The 26,352-nt window shown below is 43.4% G+C and overlaps 1 long non-coding RNA gene across 4 annotated transcripts; it reads left to right on the top strand.

The window, feature by feature from the left end:
• The first annotated feature begins 33 nt into the window (after positions 1–33).
• Positions 34–22,555, top strand: LOC149753577 (uncharacterized). 4 transcript variants are annotated; one of them, XR_016413432.1, is made up of 4 exons: positions 34–216; positions 2,035–6,047; positions 20,990–21,190; positions 21,469–22,551. It is a non-coding gene; the product is annotated as an uncharacterized LOC149753577 (long non-coding RNA). The 4 variants fall into 4 exon arrangements; XR_016413431.1 differs by having other exon boundaries at positions 34–2,144; positions 2,910–6,047; XR_016413430.1 differs by having other exon boundaries at positions 34–6,095; positions 21,469–22,555.
• The last annotated feature ends 3,797 nt before the right edge of the window (positions 22,556–26,352 follow it).

The raw sequence follows: 26,352 nt of genomic DNA, 5'->3' as shown, positions 1-26,352 counted from the left end.
GACCGACCGTTGTTCTTCTTTTCCCTTCATGTTGTGTTTTTCTTAGGGATGCTCTCCGGGGTTTCACCAAAACATCTAGGAAAAGTTCAAGAAACCCCAAAACATCTCCGAGGAGATGCCTATCTACATGTTACGAGGATCGACGTCGATTTCCCCTTCAAGGTTTGCGATTGCCAGATTGTTTACATTGAGAAGGTCATCCAATCGTTGGAAGAGGTTGCGTCCGTCTCATCCGAGCCCTTTTCTTTCTTTTACTTTGATCTTTTAACGCTATCGCTTTGATTCACAAGAAATGGCCCGATGTGAATGTTTTCAATTCGATTTCTTATTTTCTTGGTTGTGATTCTTATTTTAGCTTCTTTTTTTCTTTTCATCAATTCTTTTATCTTTTATCCATTTGAATCAGAGGTAAAAGCCCGATTGACCGATTTTTATTCAGGTTCTTCATCTTTCTCTAATTTATCTCGAGTTCAATCAGTCTCCCCAGAACATGTTTGTATCGCTACGGATCTCCGTCGACTCTCCTTCTAATTTCTTTTTTTCTTTTACCGGAATCTTTTTGACTTAGTCCTTCAATCCAGGAAAGATTGCCCAATTCTTATCCCAGATTCATGCTTTAATCTCCTTTATTCGATCCATAAGATTTGCATCCGATTCAAACAACTTTGATCTTCTTGATCATTCTTGATCTTCTTTACTCATTATTATTGTTTGAATAGGATCGATATTACATGTAGTCTTTTCTTTTAGATCCATCTTTCAAAATTTAGCTAATTCGCGGGAAATGTCTCTTTTGTAGTGTAAACTAGAGTTTTATCTGGAAGTACTGTTTCTTCTTTCTTTATCTGATACTCTTAATCTTTATTTTATTTATTACAGAAGAGAGTTTGTTGATTAAACAATTTTATTTGGTTTACTTTTAAATCAATCTTTAGTTTAATTGATTTTTTTCTATGTCGCGTTATTTAGTTTAATTCTAACTTTTTTTCTTAAATTGAAGGTCATGCCGTGTTATCTTCTTCATTTACTTTTCTCTTTTGATATAGAAAGAATATTTGTCATATAGTTTATCTGCAAGAAACGTTTCTCAGACTGTAGAAGCTAGAGTTACTATGTGGAATCATTAGGTAATTTTGTTTGGTGTTATGCTGTTTTGTTGTCCTTTACTAGGTTTATTTTCCAATTTTCTATCCAAAATGTACTATAACTATTTTAAAATTTCCATTATGTTTGGGTGCTTTATTGAAGCACCCCACTGGAAAGGGGGCTACAAGCCTCTCACTTATTCTGAAAAAAATATAGGTGATGGGATGAGCAGTGAGTGCAGTAGCATATTGCCTGTTTTGATACATAATCATATTGTCTACTTTTTCTTCACAGTGGTATTCTTGGGTATATTATACCATATGCTTCCACATGAGATTTTTTTTAAAAAAAAATGTTTTATCCAATAATTTAATAATCACAAAATGAGTGCTTTTGCATGATGCCGATGGTCTTCACACTTTGTGGCATTTGCTATTCACTGCATTTTGATGCAGAATAGTATGGTCAGGATTGCATAGAACAGTAAACATCTTGGATTATTTAAATCTCGTATATTTTTTTAATGGGTTTTGGATATTTCTTGGATTCTTAACTTGGTCTATGCTATCAGTTTTTTGATCCTTCAATTTTATCTCAAATTTTGCAAGGTGTTGACATACAAAATCAATTGAAGGTGCTAGCATTTCATGTCTTGAATTCAATGAAAATTTTGAAATGTGAATTCAGTGCAAGGAGAAATGCCAGCAGTGCATTGGTCTTATAATTTTCAAACAGGAATTGACTTGTCCTTCATCTTCTTCTTTTCTTTTTTTTGAAAAAAAGAGAAATTAGCTTTTGTAGATGGAGTGCTTACCACAAATGTGCATCTATAGGGAAGCCTTTTGTGCTCACTTTTGCATCTTCTCTTCTTCTGGCACTAGAGAGGCTGTAATTTGTTTGATGATTCTTGCTAGTCACTTTACTTGTGCCACTGCTGGAAAATTTCAGGCCAAGGATACCAATAGACATAATTGAGTCCAAATGTGCATCCATCATGAAATGCAGATTTTTCGAAGTAGAGTATAAGACCATGGTTGAATACTGCCTGTGCATAAAAGGTTCTGCTGCCCTTACCCTCATGTTCCTGGTACTAATAAATTCATATCATCACTGTTTACTGTCGTTATGCTGCAATTTATTGAATCATAATGTGTCATTGCTTATTCTAAATATAGTATATAGCATGACCAGATTGCAATAATCAGACAGAGTGTTGAGGCCCTGTTCCAATTCACATAAAAAACACATGATGGAAAGAGTGGTGTTCCCTCAATTGATGAATCTGCTTATATCCTTAAACATAATTCTGCAAAAAAGCAGGTGCTTACTGTGAAATTATGATGGACGACAGAACTGAGTGGTGGTTAGGATGTAGAGAAGGGTGTGAGGAAATAGTGGAGAGAGCATGGGAAGAGTCTTGGAGCATTACATGGGTTTAGTTATTCTAGATTGTTTGTTTTTTATTTTTTGAGGAAAAAAACTATTTTTCTTTGTCCTTTTAGAGAAGTACTGGTTTGCTTAGTGGGATTTAGGTAGTCATTTATTATTTTATTTGTTCTGCATATGGTGCTAGATATGGTAGCATATACCTCATATTGTGTGACAATATGTGAAGATACTGAACATTGGTTCATTCTACCTCTACTACAAATAGTCTGTCTGATTTTAATTTTTGTTTCTGAGCATGTGATGGTCTGATTTTTTGGTTTTTCTCTTGTGACTCTAATGGAAGTCACAAGACCTGTCATCCTTAAGTGCACTTTCCTGCTTTTTCTAATTTAGTTCTCCGTAACTGTATACATTGACTTATGTAAATCTTGCAGTCTTTTCCAACCTAGCTCCTCCAATTTCAGGGTCAATTAGTCATAAAGAGAAATTTTAGTCAGGTAAGGTTTTCTTGACCTATTTATTTAGTAAGATGAGACCAAATAGTGTGAAGTTGCTATATAACCAGGTTGCTTTTCTGAGTAAGAAACTGAAGTATTTCCTCTTGTCAGAGTTGATCAAATTTTTGAAATTGTTACTAGTTAGCTATACTTCTTTATGTGCATGTGTAATATTTTGTAGATTACATGAAGAAGCATCAAAAATCTGGAGAGAAGCTTTTCGACATCTAAGATTTGGTTAATATTGGTAGAATTGAGGTGCCAAAAGCTTAGCTTTATTGTCATCATGTTGTGCAAAGTTTACTATGCATTTCTTTTAACAGCACATTTTATTGCTGCAATCAGTATAGGAATTTAAACTTGCACACATTTTGTGAAATGATAATTAACTATGCAGATGCCATTATTACATATCCAGAGAGCTTTGCAAAGCAGTTTATATTATTGATACCAAGAACAGTGTTCACTTTTAAGTATCCAGTGGAGCAATGCTATACTCAAAATTGATGAAGCCCACAACCTGCTAAAAGAAAAGAAAAACTATTCCTATGGACTTAGATTTAGGCTTTATTAATCATAAAATATGGAGGATTTAATTTGAGCTTTTAGATTTTTGGCAGAAGTACTGAAGCATGTTAAATTTCAAAAATTAGGAAAATTGTTCCTTGTGCGGTCATAACTTGACCTTACCCTTTTTTATCATCCTGTGCTCGTGTTTCTTCATGGACTATGTAATGTTTAGATTTTTTATTTTCTTGTTTTCTTGCACAACCCCTGTTATCTTACTTATTCTCTTCACATGACATGTAGGAAGAGCATAGGCACAGATGCAGCTTCATTTGACTTGCAATCTGGTAATCTGACTACTTGCATAGCTGAAGCAAAACAACTTGACCTTTCCATTGCCGGGAGGCAGTAAAAAATCGACTGAAACATCTAGATTCAGATAGTTATGCTGTTTTAGAAGGAATTGTAAGGCATACCATGACTTTCCATAATTTTTTATTTGTAATTTGTTGGGCTAATGATATCTTCTGTTTTCCAAGTCATGAGTCATTGATAGCTTATTTAAATACTCTCTGTACTCATTCCGGAAACTTGGGTTTCTGTTTGGGTCAAACAATGAAAGAAATCATGAGAATTGTTGGTCTATTTTGCAACTTGAGGAGATGCTTATTAAAAACCAAGTCTTTTCACAGGTAACATTTGCAGAAAGAGGCTTAGTAGGTTCTGATTTTTTGCGGGAATATATTAATGGTGTTATCCATTAATTCTACTTAATTATGAATTTTTGTTTGACTTGAATTCTGTCTATCGAGAACTGAAATTCTTGGATACAACTTTTGTCCTCCTCTGTTAGATTTATATCTCAGATATTCAGAATATATCATTTTATTGTTTAATCATTATTGCAAGCTACCATGCCTTATATAAAATAAAAAAAAAATGGTAGCTGAATATCATTTTTTCTGTCCACTTATTTTGTGCTCCTTTAGATCTCATTCTGTTTCTGCTTCGGCTGAATTTTTATTCTTTTGAGATGGATTTATTTGCCTATATCAAACCTCTATTTATCCCCTCATCTGAAATCATTAGAAGCCACAGGAACTTCAGAGGGTTGCTCCCTGTTTACATGAAGTTTAGCAACTGACAAGGTATGTTTCTACTGGTCAGTCTTTTGAGCATAATGAAGTGTTCCTATCTTGACCTAAAATGGCTTTGCCAGGAATTCAACACCGTTTTGTTAAATGTCAGAAGAGAGATCAGAATCTTATCTTATAACCTTCTCAAATTCTTGTGAGTCGCGCTTTTATCCAAATAAGGCTTGAAGAATTAAAATAAAGAACTGTTTTGTTCTCTGTTTAACTACTGTTTTTAATGACAGTGGCCAAGCTTCAAAATTTGATGAAGATAGCTTCCATTAAATCAGTTATTCATAAATCTAATTTCTCGAAAGTCAATAAAATTTCCTTTTCATGTTGTTTTTAATAGAGAAAATGAGGTATATTTTGATAGATAAAAACTCTTAAATATTTGATTAGTCTATACTTGGTGAAACTGAGAATGATGTTGTTAAAGAGTTGGTTACAGTACATACGGATAAATGTGAAGACAATAAGAATGCAGACAGTTATGAATTATGCAACTTGGTAATCAATCACATTAGCTATTGTAATGGCAAAATATATGCTTCTAAACATGAAAGCATATGTTTCAGGTTAGATTGATTGGCCTATGCTCTGCAAATGCAGGATGTAAAAGTTTTTTCACATCCAAACTTAATCTGAGTAAAATAAAGTAAATATTCAACATTAATTTAGGCCTCAAACTATTTTATATCATGTTTTGCAGTTACAGTGTGCTATAATTGATGTTCACATGCCTCCAGTACTTACTATTGAAGCTTCGGAAACAGATTGCTGAAATTGCTGCACTAATCCAAAGAAAAGGGTTTTACCCTCCCTGGGCAGTATATTTATCAATTTTTGTCTAATCTGAACATCACATATAAGACAGCCAAAATGATTTTCATACCGTTGATAATGTTTCATGATTCTTTAGGAGGGTATTTCATCTGCTTTTGAGGCCCTCTGGTTTCACTGAGATTGTTTATTTCATTATTGTACATTCTTGTATTATTGGACATGCTTATTATGATTGTCTTATTCTAAATCGTGGAGTATAATAATGAAGAAAAGTCTTCCTCTCTGTTTTCTAAACATCAGAAACTATAACTAAGTCTGGAAAACCATGCACATCCAAGGGCACAGTTTGCTATTAGAAAACTTCAAGGATTTTTTTTTTTCAATATTATCTTTAGAGATGGTGGTCAAGGTTATGTCAGATATTATCATGCAAGTTACATTTTCTGTATATATGCACATTTTTAGGCCACTTTCATATCTCCTGCTGCTGATGATTTCTAATGTATCTCTACTTTATGGTAGATGCTGTTTTCATTTAATTTATTCTATCTCAGCAGCAAATTATAGTAATTTGAAATTATTTTTGTTTTAAGTTCATCTGCAGGAAATCATCCCAATTTGACAGAAAGTTTCACTAGTATTTGCGAAGGTACCAAATGCCTTTTCTGGAGTTTGTAATGCCAAAGCTTTTTTAATTGTATGTCTTACTTTTCTTTCTGAAAAGATGAGTTTTTGGTATATTATGTTTAGATATTAATCAACCCTTAAGGATTAACAGTGTATTTTGTTTCATTGAAATACTGCCTAGTTTTGGAAGATAAAATCAAAGAAACTGCTTTATTCACAGTTTTTTAACATGTTTCTCACTGTTACATCAGCTTTTGTATTGTTGAATTTAGAATATGGTCTATTATTCTTTTATCTTGATAGTAGAAACAATGGCTGTTATTTTTCCCACTGTATACATGAACAAAATAATGACTTTCATAAGGATTATTATCAGCCATTATAATGGAAAATATTGGTAAAATAAGAGCATAATTTGATAATTTCATAACTGCAAAAAAAATAGTATATGTGAACTGATATGGAGATTTAAATAATTTTTTTTCTAGATGAACAATGAAAATTTCAAATAACAGCTGTTGTTCCCATTTTATAACTGATAACAGGGTGACAGCCAAGTACCGGCCATTATTTGAAAATCTGCTATATATGTGTTGCTGGAAACTGGACCCGGGGGCGACCACAGGCTGAGAAGGAGGAGCTCCGGCAGGTGGTGCGTCGGCGGGCTGCGTCCTCCAAGGGACTTGCAAGAAGCCGGTGGCCGGGATTTCCAGCGCCGGCCCTCCGATGCTTAAGTCAGAGGGAGCTTTTGTGGAGAAGGAGAGAGTTTGTATGTTGAAGTCAAAAGTCAGAAGTCCCCCTTGAGAAGAAGAGGTTCCCCTTTTTATAGGAAGGATGCCAGAGTTACCTGTGATGTGACTGGACGAATTAATGGGTTACCGTCATGATTGGGCGTGATCGTGTGAATTAATAAGTTGCCGTGGATGACTGAACGAGATTGAGTGAGTCAACGAGTTGCCGTGGATGGCCTGAGATTTTGGGCTGGCTGGAGGTCCGTGGAGATCGTGCGCATTTAATTGTTGACAGTCACTCAGGCGGAGATCGCGAGATTGGATCCCGGATGAGGAGGAGAGAGGCTTGATTTTCGGTGGAGTGGAGAGGTTTGCTTCATCCTTTGATTGGATCTTCTTCGAATTTAACGTCGATCGGGCTCAGCTTAGCCGAGATCAAGGCCGCAAGGCTGCGAGCTCTGATGTTGGGCGCGCTGAGGTCGGGCGCCTTTGAGGTCGGGGCCTTGAGGTCGGACGCCTTGAGGGTTGCTGTCGTTGCGCTCGTCATCACGTGCCGGCGATGTATCCACGTGTTTTGGGCAATCCATTTTTCCTCCAACACTACCCTCCGACTTTCGAGTTCGAGCCGTTTGCGAGTTCAGGCGAAGGAAGTAATCGTCTTTATTACACTGATGGGCCGTTCTGCGTGCTTCGGGGCATTTTTAATGAGAGGCGACGCCCTTTTGCTTTTCGAGGCAGTTTCGAGCCGCAGGCTCATGATGAGGCTTCGGGATCCGACAAGACGCCGCTCCGATTCTGCTTTTAAAGCATCGATCCAGGTTGATACACCGCTTTGGTTTTCGAGGCCGACACATGGTGCAATCTTGACGGAAGGCGGGATCTGGCTCTGTCGATCTGGGCCGTCGGGAGGGTCTATATAAACCCTAGCCTGGTCCTAAAAGTTCTCATTTGGCTGCCGCAGTTGTTGCCTCCTTCCATTTTCTTCCTCCTTTTTCTTCCAGTCGTTGCTCAGTCTTTTCCGGCGGTGCCCCAAGGCGTTTTTTGGTGATCATCTTGATCCCTCACCTTTGGTCGGCGACATTTCTGGTGAAACCCACAGTAGGTCTCTTTCCTTCGTTTGCTCGGAGGGTTTTTGCCTTTCTATTTTCTTCCTCCTTTTTTGTCTTCCTCTATTCAGTGAGCACAGCAATGTCAGGCGGTGCCTCGTTCTCCGGTAGGGACCCTGTCTTGCAGGAGGGAGGTCGTGTTGGAGACAGGTCATGGCCCAGACGGAGTCGGGTTCAGCTTGACCGAGGAGGAGTTGGAGCAGATCCGCGCTCAGTTTTTTTCTCAGCGCGGGTTTCGCCTTGATCCCACGGGGTCGGAAGACCGGGTGACGAGACCTCCTCCAGGTCGGATCGGGGTGTACATAGACACTCTGGGCCGGCCTGCGATCCTCCCTGCGCGGGTTCGTGAACGAGCTCCTGGCGGCGTATCAGCTCATCCCAGCGCAGCTCGCTCCGAACTCGTGGAGGACCATCATTGGCTTTCTATCCCTTTGCCTCGCGCATGGGATACCGGCCTCGGTGAACGTCTTTCGTTGGTGCTTCATGTTGAAGTCCAACCCGGTTGACAGAGAATGGCTCTATCTTGCTCTTCGGGGCGGTAGGCCGTTCTTCCGAGGTGCTCCTTCCTCCATTCGTGGGTGGAAGGAGAAATTTTTCTTCCTCTTCTTCGAGCGCACGTGGGAATTTGACCCGAGATGGGGGTAGCCCCGGCTCAAGGCCATCAACAAGCCCCCCAAGCTTTCGGCGGACGAGCATTGGATTCTTGATGCTCTTTGCAGCCTCGAGGGGAATATTCTTCTGAACGACCTCCTGAGCGAGGAGGCTTTGGTGAACGTCGGCCTGAGCTCGGCGCGTCCCCAGGGTAAGGGCGGTTGTACTGCTCCTCCGTTTCATCGCCATTTGTCTTACTTGTCTTCTTCTTCTCTTGCTTCTCTCTTTATCATCATCATTTTTTGGTGTCGATCTGACACTTGAGCTTTTTCTTCTTTTCAGACATTGCACAGATGGTGGCCAGCAATGCGGCCCTCCTCGCCTGATACAAGAAGACGATAGCCGAGGCCGGCGGGGCTCAACCCATGCCCCGGAAGAAGGCGAGGCCAGCCTCGCTCCTGCTCCCGCCGAGGTGAGGGACCCGGAGGTCGGGACTTCCGAGTTCATCCGGAAGGAAGCTCCCCTGCCGAACGCGTGAGCTCTTCCAAGGGAGCGAGGGATCTTGCGGCCCCGGCTTGCCCGACCCCCATTTCTCGGCGGCCAAGTCGCCAGGTCATTCGTTTGCAGCGCTTGGGTCCCGAGTTGGGCAGCGGTCTTGGGGTCCCGAGCTCTTCTCTGTCGAGCTTAACAAGGCCCGATCTCCCGAGCTCTTCGAGGGCTGGGAGCCGCTTTGAGAGGAGACCCTACTGCCTGGAGTGGTCGGTCTGCGAGGGCGATTCGGCCCTTCATGACAGCAACGTCGCACGCGAAATATTCCATTGCGCGCTGCTCCCAACTGATCGAGCCGAGTTCGAGGCCGCCGATCTTGGCGGTCTTGTCGATCAGACCTACTGCTCCGCCATCCGAGTAAGTTATCTTCTTGCTTTAATTTTTGCATCCTTTTGAATTCATGACCTTCACTCATCTTCACTTTCTTTCTCTACAGCATCTGCATGAAGTCGACATGTTGGTTCTCGTGGCGTCTGAGTGTCAGAATAAGGCTCGGAGGAGCCAAAGAGGGCAGGAAGAGGCTGAGAAAAAGCTCGGCGAAGCCAAGGCCGCACGGAAGGAGGCCACCGCGAAAATGGAGGCTGCCGAGGCCGAGCTGCGATTCGCGGTCGAGCGCCTCGAGGAAGAGAAGGCCTCGCATGCTTTGGCCAGTTCGAAGCTTTTGCGCCTTCGAGGCGCGCTTGGCCGACGCCCACTCCGAGACCGCCGGCCTCAAGTATGAGGTAGGGGTCCTTCGACTGAAGATTGAGCAACTCAAAGCTCGAGAGAAAAGGGCGTTGGAGCAAGCCCAAAACGTGGCGCAACTCTTCCGGGAGTCGGAAGAGTTCCGCGAGCTGATGGAGGAGGAAGCGGTGGACGGGCTCATCCGCGACTTCGAGGACTTCCGGAGGCAAATGTAGCGGATCTGCCCCCAGTTCGACCTCAGAGGTCTTCGGCCCAATATGGGGATCGCTGAGAATGAAAGCGAGCCCGGGAGTCCGGAGGACGATGGCGCGATTAGCGGCACGCCTGCAAGCCCTGAGGCCGAACGGGAGACCGTCGAGGCCGAGACTGAGGCGGCCTAGCAGACTACTCGTGAGTCTCTCCCCGGAGAGGTTGCGGAAGGCACTCCTGAAGGAGCGTCTGAAGCTGCTCCCGAGGTCACTGGCGAAGCCCCATCCGAGGTTGCTGCGGATGCTCGCAGAGACGGACCAGCCAAGGACCCTGGGGCAGCTCCCGCTGAGAATCCCAACGTGATCGTCGTGGACGACCTTAAGGCCGACGCCGAGGCCACTGCTGCCCCAGAGATGCCTTAGGACTTAGCTTTTTTCTTTTCTTCTTTTTGTAAATGAGGTCGGCCACTGCAGCCACTGTACGGCCAGGTGGGTCGGCCTCGAAATCAAGCTTTGTACTTAGCCTTTGGGCTTTTAATCAATGAAATACCTTCTTTTTCAAATTTTATTGTGTGTTTGGACCTGTTTTTATTTGTGCAATCTGCGAGCCCTTATTCCAACCGCTAGGTCTTTAGGCTCAGCTTCTAGAAAAATCCGCCAAGTCTTTAGGCTCAACTTCCGGAAAAATTTGCTAAGTCTTTAAGCTCAGCTTCCGGTAAAAGCTGCCAAATCTTTAGGCTCAGCTCCTGAAAAAATTCCCTAAGTCTTTAAGCTCAGCTTCCGGTAAAATCTGCCAAGTCTTTAGGCTCAGCATCTGAAAAAATTCGCCAAGTCTTTAGGCTCAGCATTCGGAAAAATCTTGCTAAGGCTTTGGGCTTAGACTTCGGAAGAATCCCGCTAAGTCTTTGAGCTCGGGCTCAATGGCAGTGTAAACCGAGGCTGAGTTGCCGTCGGAGCTTGCATGCTTCTTGATCTCGAACTTGGTCGAGGCGCCATTAGGTGGGACTTGAGGTTGAGTTCACGGCCAATGCAACTGGGTGTCCCTGAGCTTGGCCGGGACATTATCAGGTAGAGCCTGAAGTCGTCACAGTAGGCCATCTCGAACTAGGTTGAGGTGTCCGAACTGGGTCGTGCATCCGAACTTGGTCGGAGGATCGTGCGCGAGGTCGAGGGAGCTAGGGCTCGCGGTCGGCTCCGCGATACTTTCCGAGGTCGAGGGAGACTCGGCTCGCGGTCGACTCAGTGGTGCTCGGCGGTGCTTTCCGAAGTCGAGGGAGACTTGGCTCGCGGTCGACTCAGCGGGGCATCCCGAGGTCGAGGGAGACTTGGCTCGCCGTCGATTCGGCGGGGCATCCCGAGGTCGAGGGAGACTTGGCTCGCGGTCGATTCGGCGAGGCATCCCGACCTTGGTCGGAGAATTATGCGCGAGGTTGAGGGAGCTTGGGCTCGCGGTCGACTCTGCGATACTTTCCGAGGTCGAGGGAGACTTAGCTCGTGGTCGACTCAACGGGGCATCCCGATCTTGGTCGGGGGATCATGCACGAGGTCGAGGAAGATTGGGCTCGCGGTCGACTCTACGATGCTTTCCGAGGTCGAGGGAGACTTGGCTCACGGTCGACTCAGCGGGGCATCCCGACCTTTGTCGGAGGATCATCCCGAGGTCGAGGGAGACTTGGCTCGCGGTCGACTCAGTGGGGCATCCCGAGTTTGGTCGAGGTCTTATCGGAGATGGAGACCGAACTTGGAATTGTCGCGATGGGGCATCCCGAACTTCGTTGGGGCATCCGAACTTGGCCGGGCATCCTGAAGTCCACAAGTAGATTATCATCAGTAGAAGCATCGAATAATTAAAAGAGGGCCTTAAGTAGATTAACATAAGGGGGAGTATCAGTTGTGTTCTCAAACATCGAAGACCCCTGGGAGCTTTACTGATGATACATCCGGAGATTTTCGGAGTTCCAGCTTCAGGGAATGGGGGTCCCCTCAAGGGATTCCAACTTGTACGCTCCAGGACGCTGGACTCGGGCAACTCGGTATAGCCCCTCCCAGTTTGGGGCAAGCTTTTCTTGCTCGGTAGGTTGAGAAGCTTCAGCTTTCCTCAGGACGAGATCTCCCACCTTGAAGAGCTTAACCTTTACCTTGGAGTTGTAGTACTGCGCCGCTTTCTGTTGGTATCTCGCCATGTGGATTCGAACGACCTCCCTTGTCTCCTCGACGAGGTCCAAGATGCTTTTGAGTTGAGATGAGTTGGAGGCTGCATCATAGTTCTCCACCCTTAGCGATGGAAGTCCGATTTTCAAGGGGATGACGGCTTCCGTTCCGTAAGCCAGGTTGAAGGGTGTTTCGCCGGTGGGGAGTCGAAATGTAGTTCTGTAGGCCCAGAGAATATTGTAGAGATCTTCGACCCATTGCCTTTGAATCGGTCGAGTCTGGCTTTGAGTCCCTGAAGGATGGTACGATTCGTCACCTCGGTTTCTCCATTCATTTGTGGATGAGCGACCGAGGTGAAACGATGGTCAATGCCGAGCTCAGAGCAGAACTTCCTGAAGCGGGCGTTGTCGAACTGGCGGTCGTTGTCGGATATGAGGATGCGGGGGAGTCCGAATCTGCAGATTATTGATTTACAGACGAAGTCCCGCATCTTTGGCTTGGAGATCCGAGCCACCGGTTCAGCTTCAACCCACTTGGTGAAGTAGTCGATGGAGACAACGAGAAACTTTCTCTATCCGGTGGCTTGAAAAAATGGTCCCAAAATGTCGATCCTCCATTGGGCAAATGGCCAGGGAGAACTGATCGAGGTCAGTGGGATTGAGGGTCGGCGCTGAATGTTGGCATTTCGCTGACACCGATCGCACCTTTGGACGAAGTCCACAGCATCTTTTTGAAGTGTAGGCCAATAATATTCTTGGCGCAGAATTTTTTGGGCCAGGGCCCGGCCTCGTAGGTGGTTTTCGCAGATTCCTTCATGAACCTCTCGTATGGCATAATCCGCCTCTGAAGGGCAGAGGCATTTGAAAAGGGGAGAGATGAATGACCTGCGGTAGAGCTTGCCTTCGTACAAGAAGTACCAGGAAGCCTGACGCCTAATCCGGCGGGCTGCAAGCTCGTCATTGGGGAGGACTTCGCTCTGCAGGTAGGTGACGAGCGCGTCCATCTAGCTTGGTTCAGTCTCGATGCAGAGAGCTGGTTCAAGCTCCTCGGTGCTGGGTGCTTGGAGATACTCAAGTGTTGTGGTCTTCGGAAGCTCGCTCATACAGAAAGTCGCCAGTTTTAATAGCTGGTCCGCCCTTGCGTTCTCCGCTCTGGGGATGTGCTGGATGTCGAAGGAGCCCAGTGTGGAGGTGATGTCTCGGACCTTTGGAGATACCTCTGCATTGACGGCTCTCTTGCTTCAAAATCTTTCAGGATTTGGCTTACGACCAGTTGGGAGTCACTGAAGGCCTCTAGGCTTTCGACCTTCAACTCCTTTGCCAGTCTTAGCCAGCCGATGAGCGCCTCATAGTCCTCCTCATTATTCGAGGCGGAAAATTTGAAACGTAGGGCCTGCTCTGCAACTACCTCGTCTGGGCTAGTGAGAATGAGTCCCGCTCCGCTATCCTCCGAGGTTAAGGAGCCGTCTATATATAGAACCTATGGTTGCCTCGGGGTCTCCTCTGTTGGTGTGAGCTCGGGCTCGGGATCATCCAGCAGAGTGCATTCTACAATAAAGTCAGCGAGCACTTGGGCCTTGACTGCCGGCCTCGGACGATATTCAAGTCGAATTTTCCGAGCTCGACCGCCCATTTTGCGATCCTCCCCGCACGATCCGACCGTTGCGGGACTTACTTTATAGGCTGGTCGGTCAATATGGCCACAGTGTGAGCCTAGAAGTAAGGTCGGAGCCTTCGGGCTGAAACGACCAGTGCATAGATCGTCTTCTCCAACTTGGAGTATCGGATCTCGGCATCCCTCAGGACTCGGCTGGTGTAATATACCGGCCTTTGAGACTTGTCTTCTTCTTGGATCAGGACCGAGTTCACTGCCATCAGGGAGACGGCTAGGTATAGATAAAGGAGCTCGCCTTGTCGAGGCTTCGTGAGTAATGGAGGGAAGGCAAGATAGCGTCTGAGCTCTTCAAAGGCTTGCTGGCACTCTTCTGACCATAGGAAGTCCTTCGGCTGCTTGAGGATCTTGAAGAATGGGAGGCATCGTTCTGCCGACTTGGAGACGAACCTTCCTAGGGTCGCAACTCTTCCGGTGAGCCTTGTACCTCCTTGACCGTCTTTGGTGGTACCATTTCTTGCAGTGCTCGGATCTTCTCGGGGTTCACTTCGATTTCGCGTTGGGTTACCACGAAACCGAGGAACTTGCCCGAGGTAACTTCGAAGGCGCACTTGGTAGGTTCGCTTCGATTCAGCGTTGGGTTACCACGAAACCAAAAAACTTGCCCGAGGTAACTCCGAAGGCGCATTTGGTGGGGTTGAGCTTCATTTGGTACTTTCTGAGGGTGGAGAATGCTTCATCGAGATCGGTGATGTGGTGTTATGTCGTCTGGCTCTTCACCAGCATATCGTCTATATAGACCTCCATGTTTCGGCCTATTTGGTCTTTAAAAACCTAGTTGACCACCCTTTGATATGTCGTTCCGGCATTCTTTAACCCGAACGGCATCACTTTGTAATAGTAGAGGCCCTTGTCGGTAATGAAGGATGTCTTCTCCTCATCCTCGGGCACCATTCGGATCTGATTGTACCTCGAGAAGGCGTCCATGAAGGTCAGCAGCTGATGTCCCGAGGTGGAGTCGACAAGCTGGTCGATCCTGGAAAGAAAAAAACTGTCCTTTGGACAGGCATTGTTCAGGTTGGTGTAGTCCACACACATGCACCATTTTTCATTAGCTTTCTTCACGAGGACTACATTGGCGAGCTAATCTGGGTAGGAGACTTCTCGGATGAAGTCGGCCTCGAGAAGTTTGTTCACCTCCTCGGCCGCTACTCGCTGTCGTTCCGGCGCGGAGCTCCGTTTCTTTTGTCTTACAGACTTGTAGGTTGGTCTCACCTGGAGTCGGTGGACAATGACCTCGTGGTCTATTCCCGACATATCCGTGGGCTACCAGGCGAAGACATCCATGTTGGACTTGAGGAACCCGATCAGGCGATCCCGCTCGCGAGGGCTCGGGTCGGAGCCAATCTGCACGGTTAGTTCTGGGTAGTCTCTTCTCAGAAGGATTTGAATGAAGCTCACCAGGTTCTGCCCGCTCCCTCCGAGACTCGTCCCGTACTTCCAGGGTTTTAATGGGCAGCGCCTGATTCGAAGCTTGGGTTGATGCCTCAATTGATTGTTCCGCTCGGCTCGGTGCTTTGGCCAGTTGCTTTGCTTTGAGGATCGCCATGTAACATTGTTTGGCTGTCATCTGGTCCTCACGAACCTCGCCTACTCCTTGCTCGGTAGGGAACCGCACGAGCAGATGGTACGTCGAGACCACGACTCGGAGAGCATTGAGCCCTGGTCACCCAAAGATGGCGTTGTAGACCGAGGGCAGGCGGACCACAAAGAAGTCCATCCTCACGGTGCTCTCTCGAGAGGCGAGCATCGTGACAAGTAGGTTGATCTCACCTTCAACCAGGACTGAGTCTCCGGTGAATCCGACCAGCGGAGCATTCATTCTCCGGAGCTGGCCTTCTTTTTTCCATTATTTGGAAGGCATCATAATACAAAATGTTTGTCGAGCTTCCATTATCAACCAAAACACGCTTTACAACAAACTTATTCATGATCATGGAGATGACCATAGCGTCATCATGAGGAGTCTCAACTCCTTCTAAGTCCTCGTATGAGAACGAGATGGCTTCAGAGGTGTGTTGACGCTTCGGAGGGGTCTTTCTCCTGGTCAGCTCTTCAGCCGAGCTCCCTTCGGCCGGGCCTCTTCCTATAGTATTGATGGTGCCAGCGATGAGCGTGTTGTCATTTGGATCTTGGGGCGGCGCAGCATTCTCTACCGGCCTTCTTTCATCACGCCGGTTTTGCACGAATCGGTTGAGCACTCCACGGCGAATGAGTGTCTCGATCTCATCTCGAAGTTGGAAGCACTCCTCTGTGTCGTGGCCGTGGTCTCGATGGAAGCTGCAATACTTCATGCAGTGGCGCCGGGTTCCTGACTCCCGCATCGGGGGTGGAGGTCGGAAGTAGTTTCGGCCTTCTATCTCCATAAGGATCTCTACCCGGGGTGCATTGAGAGGAGTATAGTTTTCGTACCTTCCCGGAAGCATCCGACCGAGGTGGAGATCTCAGTCGAGGCTGTGCCCACTGTCGAGGTGGACTTCTCAAACGAGGTAGATTATTTTCTCGGCGGGGGGACCGACTTCTCGGACGGCCGCGCTCCTCGCGGCGCCTTTTCTGCCCTTTTAGGGCCTGCTCGGCCGCGCCTCGCCTGGAGGCGATAGCCTCCTCGGCCTTGCATATTTCCATGCTCGGACCAGCATCTCGGTGAAGTCGGTGGGAAAGCTCTTCTCAATGGAATAGAGGAATCTGTAGGAACGAGCTCCTATCTTCAGCGCGGACATGGCGATCGACTGATCGAGCTCGCGAACCTCCCAGGTTACAGCGGTGAAACGGTCGATGTAGTCTTTAAGGGACTCTCCCTTTTTTTGCTTGATATCGAGGAGGGAGTCTGATGTTCGCCGCTGGCGTCGGCTGGCTGGAAAGTTGGCGGCGAACTGTCTGCCGAGCTGCTCGAAGCAGGACACAGTACTCGGCTTCAGACCGGAGAACCAAAGCCGAGCCGTTCCTCGGAGAGTTGCAGGAAAGGCCTTGCAGAGCACGGCCTCCGAGGACCCTTGCAGTGCTATAAGGGCCCGGTAGCTCTCCAAGTGGTCAAGGGGGTCGGTGGTTCCGTTGTAGGGCTCTATCTGGGGCATTTTGAACCTTGGTGGGACCGGTTCATCCTCGATCTGGCGGGAGAAAGGTGACTTGGTGGTGAACTCAAAGTCATCCTCGCGCCTTGCCTTCTGGTTGTGGAGCGCCTCGACCTGCCGCTTGAGTTTCTCGACTTTCCTGTCGAGTTCCTCGCCCTGGGAGACTGCCACAGTGGTCTGCTCCGGTGCTGATTGACCCAGAGCCGACTCGGCCTCCGAGGGCTGTGGGCGTCTGCCCTGGTTTCTCCCTTGCGGCTCTCTCCGAGGAGATGCTCGGGTTGAATCCTGGTGGCAGCGCCGTTCTCCATAGTTGACCCTCGAGGAGTCATGGAGATTTTGGCTTTGGAGAGCCGGTTCGTCCGGAGGGAGCACCGATTGGATCTGAACCTGTGGAGGCGGCATAGGACGAGCCTCCACGCGTTGCAGGCTTTGGACTGCTGCTGCCAGGGCTTGAACTTGCTGCACCAGGGTGTTAAACTATTCTGGCTGGACTTGGGGGACTGGATCCGCCGGAGGCCTTGGTGGTGAGTTCTGGACTGAGTGTCCAGAACTTGGTGCGGGACGCCGGGAGGTGTTAGAGGCTCCTTTACTTCTTAGCTTCATGGTCACAACTCAGTCCCTTCCTCTAGCGCCAACTGTTGCTGGAAACTGGATCCGAGGGCGACCACAAGCTGAGAAGGAGGAGCTCCGGCAGGTAGTGCGTCGGCGGGCTGCGTCCTCCAGGGGGTCTGCAAGAAGCCGGTGGCCGGGATTTCCGGCGCCGGCCCTCCGATGCTTAAGTCAAAAGGGGCTTTTGTGGAGAAAGAGAGAGTTTGTATGTAGAAGTCAAAAATCAGAAGTCCCCCTTGCGAGGAAGAGGTTTTCCTTTTTATAGGAGGGATGCCAGGGTTACCTGTGATGTCGCTGGACGAATTAATGGGTTACCATCATGATTGGGCGTGATCGTGTGAATTAATGAGTTGGCGTGGATGACTGGACGAGATTGTGTGAGTCAACGAGTTGCCGTGGATGGCCTGAAATTTTGGGCTGGCTGGAGGTCCGTGGAGATCATGCGCATTTAATTGTTAACAGTCGCTCTGGCGGAAATTGCGGGATTGGATCCCGGATGAGGAGGAGAGGAGGTTGATTCCCGGTGGAGGGGAGAGGTCTGCTTCATCCTTTGACTGGATTTTCTTCGGATTTAAGGTCGATCGGGCTCAGCTTAGCCGAGATCAAGGCTGCAAGGCTGCAAGCTCTGAGGTTGGGCGCACTGAGATCGGGCGCCTTTGAGGTCGGGCGCCTTGAGGTCGGGTGCCTTGAGGGTTGCCGTTGCACTCGTCATCACGTGCCGGCGATGTATCCATGTGTTTCGGGCAATCCATTTTTCCCCCAACAGTATGTATATACAAAATGCAATGGGCTTCCAATACTGATGTGGTGTCCATTCTAGTGTCCTAACAGCTGTAATCTTTAACCCTTTGCAAAGACGACTTCTCCTTGAGCATTACCACACTACTTTTCTCAGGCAACGCCACACATGTCAAGATCCACACTGAATCCAAATTTAAACTATTAAAAAAATTATTTTACTATTTAGCCCATATCATATGCTTATTTTAGTGAATCCATGTGGTTAACTATGATTTTGCAGTCGATGCGATCCGCCAAAACTGAAAGTGAATTTTCTCGTAGCTGATTTCCATTCCCCAAATCCCTCATTCTGTTCCACTCCACCCAGCCCAGTTCTTGTTCAAGTTCCCACTCATTCTGGTCTGGAGTCCGTCATAATGGCAATAGAAACCACTAACAGAGATGGTGGTGGATCAGCTTTTTCACCACGAGCTCTGTAACTCTACAATAGGTGAGAATAAGAGCTAGATCAGATGTAAATGCTATGAGGCTATCATAGATGCTTTTATCAGTTTGATGTTTTTTTGGAGATATTGTATAGGTGATTGAAGCAAGTTCTATTAGATTAAGGTTCACATATGATGAGTTCCTAATATATAATGGGGATTGCAACAGATGCTACCGATTTTTATATATATTTTATAAATAAATAAATAAATATATATATTCTCTTTTATAAAGAAGTGTGGCTGATAGAGAGGGAAATGATGTGCTTGAAAATTTTAGAATGGCTAATGTGAGGAAAACCCACTTGCAATATGAGGACCAAATACAATTTGCTTTTGAATAACTTTAAGATTGTGATTGAAGTATTTGGCCGGTTCATAAGTTGCATGAAAGTACTCTGAAGCTTTGGATTTTGAATGTTGAATGATCTATGGGGTGGAATTGATGGTTGGAGAGTGATGCTGCTATTATGTCCAGCCACAAATTTAAGCTTCTTGTTGTCTCCTAAATGATTTGGAGGTGTAGAAAATGCCAAATTATAAATTCGTTGATGTAAGGGGAATATTGATTCTTGACAATGTCTTTAAACGTATTTATTGGAGGACCTTGATGTTTAAGTGATAATTGATTTAAGTCTTCTAATCGAACCTCTTTTGGAGAGGGCTAATGAGTGTAAAATAAAGGTAAATATGATATTTTTATTGTTAAAGGGTGTCCTCAATATCTTGACATATAATCATAATCGTAATTATCTGGCTTTTTCCCAACTAAAGAATGTCCTCAGTATGTCTAGATGTGCCTGACACATAATCATAATCATAACCATCGGGCCTTTTCCCAACTATTTGACGACAGCTTTATTGGTCCTCATTAGCCGAGTTCCTATTTAGGCCACCTCTGATGTTATTCCAAGTTTTGTTATATCCTTCCTCATAACCTCCATCGATGTTATCTTAGGATTTTCTCTCCTTTTTTTTTACTACCTTCAACACAAACCAAAGTACCTCTTCTTACTAGAGCCTCCTTAGATCTTCATTATATATATTTATACCATTTTAATATTTATTTTTTTTCCATCACTTTGTCCTTAATTTATGTAACTCATACAACTCCTCTACATGTTCGTTTGTTATGTATCATTTCTAGTTTTACCAGACATGTATCTTAGCATTCTCATTTCTACTATGTTCAACTTGTTTCATATTCTTTTTTTGTTGCCTGACGCTTTAAGCCAAATAACACGGCAAGCCTTATTATTCTATAAAATTTTCTCTGGAGTCTCCAAGTTTGCTCCTGTCACATAATATTCTAGATGCACCTCCCTACTTCATCCAACCAACTCTTAGCTCTGTTACATGTATCTTCACGACTTCATTTGTCTTGATATGCAAAATATATTAGAGATTATCATTTTGGATGTTCCCATGTAGATGGATAGACATAATAATTATGCCAGATTATGATTACAAAATCTCTAAAGGATTCGAATGCTATTAAATTTTCTTCACAAAGATGTTGGGAGGTTGTTGGTAAGGAATTCAATTGAGTTCATGCTTTGGGTACATGTGCTTCTTTACCTGTTTATCATATTTCTTTTTCCTTGGTTTTTCTTCCCATTCTTTGCATGGTCAGATGGAATGTTTTCCTTCTCTCCCTCACATCATCTGCAGGAAATAGTCTTCACCTTTTCACTTGTTATTAATTTCAGTATCTTCTGATATACATACATTGATTTTTTTAAGCTGCATGTACAATCAAGTACTGATTCAACTAATGTGATTTGCCAAAGTTCCTTAATGAATATCACTAGGGATTGGTCTTCCTCATGTTTTTCAGAGAAAAGCATGCATCCCCTACGAATCAGTACAATCAAGTACTGATTCAAATATTTTAAATCAGTGGTATCTACTGTTTGATTATTAACTTTCTGAATATATCAACAATGGTAACTGTTATGCATCATAATGTCTTGTAAAAAATGTTGGGATAAGTGGCTTCCAGTTTTCCAGTTGGGAAAATGCTATCTAGATTTATCACCAATCCTGCTGTTGCTCTTGAGTTTTCCAGTTCCCTCCCTATAAAGGAACTAGCAATGTATGTTGCTAAGCCTTTCCTTATCTCAAGTATATATCATTTGCAGTGTCTCTCATAATTTTTACTTAAAAGCGGATCTCTTCTAGGGCATAAAAAACTATAAACTGTTGCCTACACCAGTATTGTCTTTCCTTGCTTTAATGGATTTCTTTATCAGTGAATTAGTCATTATATTATTCTAATTCCTTTATTTCAACTTTTGTAAGTTATATTATAAGTCATTTTCTTTTCAGCAAGTAGCACTGGTCAATTATAAGGTGTAGGAAATTCACCAATGTTTTTTTTTTTCCAGCAAAAACAGTTCTGTAGAAAAGTGTTTTAACAGATGATGAGATGAACATGGTGACTCATATAGTCGTATTGCTGTTTGGAATGATATCCCCATGGTAAGAGACCAGCAGCTGAGCAAAACGTCTGCTGCCTTCTTGTGTACGTGAAGTGATTCTGCAAACTTGACTTATCGTGATTACATATCAGTAACCTGGAATTCGGGGTAAAAAATTTTCCACTGCTGGCACAAAGTTGTATTTGGCAATTAATCTGCAGAATAAGCTCCTTCTAGTTGCTTGAATGACCTAAATATGCCAATGTATAAATGGAGGATCTCTTTTCAGGCAGAATTATTTTTCTTAATATAGGAAACTTACTTGGTGCAGTCTTGATCAACATATTTAGTTTGTTGTGCTGATGTTTTGTATTATGACAATAATCTTTTCCTTTTAATTCTGTCCATGAGATGAATAACATATTGGTTTTGCATTAACGTTGCAGGAGCTTACTGAAAAACACCATAGAGAGGACATTTCTTGTTGATGTTGTTCCATTACAATTTACACATTGATGTCAATTTATGTGAGATGTCAGCTAGAAGATGTTAATGCAATACCTTGAGGTTCTTCCTGCCTTGCTGCTGCTTCCTGACGTCGTCAACCTGTTTGTAGTAATATAGGATCAAGTGTTCAACGGCAGGGGGAAAAACTGAATGATGCTCGGTTCCAGATATCAGACAATTAAACCACCATTTGTCTTAAAAAGCATTGCATTTTTGATTGTTGAAATCAGCCATTTTCTTCAGCCAGACTAACCTTTAGCAACAAATCAACCAACTCTGCAGCTACAAGAATGGTATTTTGTTATACGGTCTCTACTTTTTAACAGAAATATGTGTATGCTTTTTATGCAAATATCTTGAAACCAGTCAACCAGGTCAATTAAGGTGCCGAGGCGAGCTTTTTTTACCAATAAACTGACCATTGGACTTGTACCAGCTGCCACATTGTACTTCTACAAGGTTAAAGTGGTCGTGCACCCTTTACCCACTGTCATGATACATCAGACGGAGGTAAGTATATTCTACTGCTGTCGCAGAGTTTTGCTTTGGCAATTAAGCTACAGAATTTTCTCCCTTCTAGTGATTTGAATGACTTCTGAAAATGCTTGTAACGTATACAAGGATCTCTTTGCAAGTGGAATTATGATACACTCGTGAAAATTACATGGTTATAAAAATCTTTAACCTGCTTATGTGGTGTTCAATAGAATGATATCCTTCTTTTCCTTCTTTGCTTGGACTCCATCCATGAGATGGCATGAAATACACGTCTCTTTTTCATTAATGTTGCAGAAGATTACTCAAACACCATGGAAGAGAGAGTTTAATATCTTTTTCCAGCTGAAATAGATTCATAACACATTGATGCGGACTCAAGTGAGTTGTATTCGAGCCAGAAGCTGTTAATGCAGGTGCTCAGACTCGAGTTTCTTTCCCTTTGCTGCATCATTCACCTCATCAATCTTTTTTTGTGGTACTACAGCATCTAGTTCTCTAATTGGCCATTAGTGATTTTTCTAATTTTTCTAATTTTTCTAATTAGACAAAAGAAGGCTTGCTCTGTTTTTCTAATTTTTGAGAAATTCTATAGTTTTTGATATAGTTGGAAAAAAAACTAGATAATTATGATTGATAACAAATTTATGTTTTTCCTGGCAATATCTTAAGTTCTGTTTCACCGACTGAAAGTTTATCATCTACCAGAAGGATTACAGGCTATCAATTCCAAAGTCAATCTGATAAAAGAAGCTGCTTTCATATAAAAAAGATAAAATCAAAGATGCCTAATTTATCTCGGGGCTTACGCTTTGGGTTTTCACTTTCATGCGTTCTGAGTCACCAAGTAAATAATACATCTTAAAAGAAACACGTGAATCCACAAAGAAGAGGTAGTAAGACAATACCATCGGCATAAAAGAGCAAATCAACATCCCATCTAAATCATATCCCAATTCGGCAGCGATTGGCTTCTTTTTGTCTTGCCCGGTGTTAGCATAGAGTACCACTTCGAAAAGTATCGTCCTTTTTTTTCCTTTTCTTTTTTTTTTTATTTTAGCTTGAAATATCACATTTAGCTCACGCAGGAACTCACCAAGTCGACTAATCCAGCACGGCTCCCTATTGGTGTCGCTATAGCTATCGCCTAGGCCTAGCTTTGCCCTTTTGTTTTCTCCGCAGCTAACCACCACCTAGAATGTTTAAGCCCATAGGCCCATTATTGCTACTGCGGTTGTTTTAAACTTTATTTCTTCCAGCTGTAAGTTTGAAATCCAACATTACAAATAGAGAAAGATATATTCTACTTTCTGTATGTATGGATTATAGAAAATTTCTACAATTAAGGAGATCATCAATTTGGAGAGGTTCAGAAGAAATTAATTGAAGTCTTTTTTATCACATGAAATTAACCACCCTAGTGTATTAGATATTGGCATTAGTTGCCCAGCCAATAAAAATCTGCCAAATTTAGGGGAATTCTATAGGATCACTGGCAAAATTTAGATGTCCTAGTTAGTAAATGGACATCTAACCGTCCGTATAACAACTAATTGTCCTAGTTAGTAACTGGCAATTAATTGCACGGGCCCTACCATCACATCAGGCATTGTATGCAACCCCAGAGGAGGGTCTACTGATTGCACCATGACGGAGTCTTTTCCGTGCGCCCATACTGCTGACGGACGGTCCAAATAGCGATCCCACGGAAAGCAAACTAAGGACGAAATCACGAACCATAGGCTTTTTGTTATTTTATCTGACAGTCAAGGGCATTTTCGACAGTCCATAATACATCAAATTCAACCCAGCTGCGACGATTCGTGAACCAAATTGGGCTTGTGGACAACTAAGGGTGGTCCATGTCCAGATTGTAATATTTGAACTTCCCAGGTGATGACAATTTTCTAAATATTAGTTTGATAGGTCTGTATGTCAATTGCCAAAACAAGCATGGAATAACCAGGTTGCTTGCCAGCATGGTATGAGAGTCTAAGAAGCCAAGGTAAGTTTCAGGGCAGAACACTTTGGCTTGGTTCATTTATTGCTTGGTAATCAAAAAAAGAAAATTTATGGCTGTCTGAGATTGATGTCCTCTGTTTTGTTTGCAAGTAATATGCTCGTTTGAATGGCAAACACACATGATTGCAAGCAATATCATCTGGATGATTGCAGTTTCAAACGCACATGAAGATAGAAACCGATAGAGGAGGGTAATTGGACAATGAACGAAATGAGAGTAGCTCAGAAGCAACCAATGTGCAGTTTGACAAGAGGAGGTCTCGCTCAAAGCCGCCTATGAATGGGCTCAGACCCAAGACCCACTAAGCCAAAAATCGCTCTGTTGGACCATGCTTGTAGGTTGATTTCCGCCGGCTGGCCACCGCCGGCGGCCGCTCACCACTGCCTGCCACTGCCACGCCCTTGCTGGACCACCACCACTTCCTACCTTTCTCCTCTTACTTCCCCTGTTCTTTCAAAGAAGAGAAGGTAGGGAAAAAAACGAAAGAAGAAGATCCATCTCTCTTCTTTCTCTCTCTTCTTCTTGCTTCTCTCTCTAAATAGACTTATGGATCCCAGTGTAGTATTCTATCTTTTTCTTGAACCTGAGATGACCCTTGCAAAGAGGTTCTAACTGCCCTGATGCCTGAATTGCCTATTAGACCAATCATCCTGGTCTTGACGAATCTTGTTGAATGATTTTAGCCCTGATCGAGTTCGTGACCTATGATTCAATGAGCGAATCGCTTAGACCCAACCCACCCGAAATTGTTGTATGGCTGGTCAACCCTTTGCTTATTATTTTAATTCTATTAAAGTCATCAAATAAAAATTAATTTTATTTTTTAATATTTTAAATACGTCTAGCAGATTCACCTAGCAAAATTTGACGGTTTAAGGCGAAAGAGATAGGTAGGTATTGCACTTGTCAATATATTTCAAATTATCATATTTTCCATGCATATAATTTTGTCAGTAAAAATATCTTGTTTTTCTTAAATTATGGATCAACATATATATTATAAAAATCATACTTTATTATGAAAAATAGTTCCATGAATATTTTTAATAAAAGTAGCTTTGTTATAAAATATGCATCTGATCATACCATTTAGTATTTTTTATCTATTTTTCTGTATCTTTTAAAAAATATATATACTTATTCTAAAAGCTCTCAGATAGCTATGATGACCCCTTAGAATTGAATAAGATCGATATATGGAGGTAGCATCCATACGAAAATGGTCCTACAAATAGGTATAAAGTTAGCATGCGAAACATGAATCTTTATCGATTACGAAACATGGCCCTGTCATGGGTATAAAATGGCTGTAGCACAAATATTTGTGAGTAATATTTTAAATGTAGCTCAATAACAAAAGAATGATTTACGAATTTATTTGCAATATAAACTTAAAATTATGTTTATGAAAGATGGATAATTTGTTCGTGCATGATTTGTTTTATGGCTTACTTTAATATATTATACTATAAAATGCTTTATTTTTGCAATAATTATTATTTTTTTTAAAATGATGCATTGGCATAAAAAAATTTATGCTTAATTCAGTAAGGTAGTGTAAGATTTACTTACTAAGCTATATCGCTCGTATATCTTTATTTTTCTCTTTTCAAACGAGTAGGATCAGTAGGAACAAAAAATGATTCGGGCTTAGAGTTCGCACTAGCAAGCTTGGCGATTTTGTAACAAAACTTTCGTTCTTTAGTTGGCTATGAATTTGTAGCTTAATAATTTTTAAAATATTATATATATATATAATATTTATGATTGAATTTAGAAGCTCTGAATCGATGTTTACTTTGTTATTTAATGAATAATAAAATTAAACTTTTATTTATTATATTTTGTTTGAGATAGATTTGAAAACAATATAATGATTGGCTTCGTGTTATTGTGAGTTGTTCCTTTAGTAGCATGGTCATATTATGTCCTGAATTTGGGACATGATATAAGGTATATGAGAGCTATAGAGAGAGAGAGCAAGAGAATGACATCAGACATAACTATAGATTCAATATCAATTTATGCAATGGACATGATACACTATTTTGGAAAGATTCTTGGGTTTGTAATGCACCTCTCCAATTCCTATTTCTAGCTATATATAATCTTAGTATGAGAAAATATGCACTGTTGCCAATCACTACAACCCACATTCTATGTCTTGGAAGCTTAGAAGGCTATCTTCTGCCTCCTTGGAAGCTCGAAACCAGTTCGATAATCTTTCATCTCTTTTCGTGTCGATCACTCTTAATCAGGTAGAGGACCAAATATGTTGGAAATTAAGTAGTAATGGATCCTTCTC

The sequence above is a fragment of the Phoenix dactylifera genome, chromosome 5 (genome assembly GCF_051530095.1).
Source record: "Phoenix dactylifera cultivar Ajwa chromosome 5, Ajwa_hap1_PhDact_Kaust_v1.1, whole genome shotgun sequence".
Lineage (NCBI taxonomy): Eukaryota > Viridiplantae > Streptophyta > Magnoliopsida > Arecales > Arecaceae > Phoenix > Phoenix dactylifera.
This window is presented reverse-complemented; position numbering and strand designations above follow the sequence as displayed.